We start from the raw sequence: 2,500 nt of genomic DNA on the forward strand, positions 1-2,500 counted from the left end.
AGAAGTGGGCGGGGATGTCTCTCTTGTGGCTCACGGGGCTGTTAGGGTGGCACAGAAATCCCTCGGAATGGGAAAACGGGTCATTTTCGTGTCGCCACATTGCATACGAACCGCATGAAACTTCCAGAGGCATTTGCAGCAGGAATGCATGTGCACTCAAAAAAGTGAATATTTCTCACGGATAGACCCCGTGATACGCTAGAAATTGGCGGGGATGTCTCTCTTGTGGCTCACGGGGCTGTTAGGGTGGCACAGAAATCCCTCGGAATGGGAAAACGGGTCATTTTCGTGTCGCCACATTGCATGCGAACCGCATGCAACTTCCAGAGGCATTTGCAGCAGAAATGCATGTGCAGTCAAAAAAAAATTGATATTTTTCACGGATAGACCCCGTGAAACGCTAGAAATTGGCGGGGATGTGTCTCTTGTGGCTCACGGGGCTGTTCGGGTCGCACAGAAATCCCTGGGAATGGGAAAACGGGTCATTTTCGTGTTGCCACATTGCGTACGAACCGCATGAAACTTCCAGAGGCATTTGCAGCAGGAATGCATGTGCACTCAAAAACTTCTATATGTTTCACGGATAGACCCCGTGAAACGCTAGAAATTGGCGGGGATGTGTCTCTTGTGGCTCACGGGGCTGTTAGGGTGGCACAGAACTCCCTCGGAATGGGAAAAGGGGTCATTTTCGTGTTGCCACATTGCATAGGAACGCCATGAAACTTCCAGAGGCATTTGCAGCAGAAAGGCACGTGCACTCAAAAATTTTAATATTTTTCACGCATAGACCCCGTCAAACGCTAGAAGTTGGCGGGGATGTCTCTCTTGTGGCTCACGGGGCTGTTAGGGTCGCACAGAAATGCCTCGGAATGGGAAAACGGGTCATTTTTGTGTGGCCACATTGCATAGGAACGGCATGAAACTTCCAGAGGCATTTGCAGCAGGAATGCATGTGCACTCAAAAACGTCTATATTTTTCACGGATAGACCCCGTGAAACGCTATAAATTGGCGGGGATGTCTCTCTTGTGGCTCACGGGCGCTGTTAGTTAGGGTCGCACAGAAATCCCTCGGAATGGGAAAAGGGGTCATTTTCGTGTTGCCACATTGCGTACGAACGGCATGAAACTTCCAGAGGCATCTGCAGCAGAAATGCATGTGCACTCAAAAACGTCTATATTTTTCACGGATAGACCCCGTGAAACGCTAGAAATTGGCGGGGATGTGTCTCTTGTGGCTCACGGGGCTGTTAGGGTCGCACAGAAATCCCTCGGAATGGGAAAACGGGTCATTTTCGTGTTGCCACAATTGGCATACGAACGGCATGAAACTTCCAGAGGCATTTGCAGCAGAAATGCATGTGCACTCAAAAACGTGAATATTTTTTCACGGATAGACCCCGTCAAACGCTCGAATTTGGCGGGGATGTTTCTCTTGTGGGTCACGGGGCTGTTCGGCTCGCACAGAACTCCCTTGGTCCACCTGATTCGTGCATACAGGCAGCAACTAAAACTCTGTAAACCTGCTGTGAGGACATCTAAACAGTGGACCAGTGAGGCTGTGGAAGATTTGCGGGCGTGCTTAGACTGTACTGACTGGGATATGTTCACGACTGCTACCAATAGTCTGGATGAACTCACAGAGGCTGTGTACATCAGCTTCTGTGAGGACTGCTGTATCCCAACACGTACCAGGGTGAACTTTAACAACAACAAGCCCTGGTTCTCAGCAAAGCTCAAAAGGTTGAGGTTGGAGAAGGAGGAAGCGTTTAGGAGTGGGGATAGAGACAGATTCAAGGAGTCGAAGAACAGGTTTAGCAAAGCGGTGAGAGAGGCTAAACGACTGTACTCAGAGACACTAAAACACCAGTTCTCTACTAACGACGCTGCTTCTGTCTGCCAAAGGGCTCAGGCACATCACCAACTACAAACCCAGAGCGCCCCACACCACTAACGACTCCCGCCTAGCCAACGACCTGAACGAGTTCTACCGTAGATTTGAAAGACAATTGGACTGTCCTGAACCACCCCTTCCCACCCAAGAGGCCCCATCCCCCACCCATACTACAGAAACGACTCTCTCCTTTCAGGAGGGAGAAGTTAATGGGCTTTTCAAGAGGCAGAATCCACGCAAAGCAGCCGGGCCGGACTCTGTCTCTCCAGCCACCCTCAGGCACTGCGCTGGCCAGCTGTCTCCGGTGTTCACCAACATCTTTAACACCTCCCTGGAGACATGCCATGTACCAGCCTGTCTCAAGTCCTCCACCATCATCGCTGTGCCCAAAAAGCTAAGGCCAACAGGACTAAATGATTACAGACCGGTCGCCCTTACATCTGTGGTAATGAAGTCTTTTGAGCGCCTGCTCCTGGCACACCTCAAAGCCATCACAGACCCTCTCCTGGACCCCCTTCAGTTTGCCTACAGAGCCAACAGGTCTGTGGACGACGCAGTTAACATGGCCCTCCACTTCACCCTACAGCATGTGGACGCCCCAGCATCCT

Source organism: Petromyzon marinus, unplaced genomic scaffold (assembly GCF_048934315.1).
Source record: "Petromyzon marinus isolate PM22_M1 ecotype Great Lakes invasive population unplaced genomic scaffold, UKy_Petmar_22M1.pri1.0 PM_G_Scaffold_71, whole genome shotgun sequence".
NCBI lineage: Eukaryota > Metazoa > Chordata > Hyperoartia > Petromyzontiformes > Petromyzontidae > Petromyzon > Petromyzon marinus.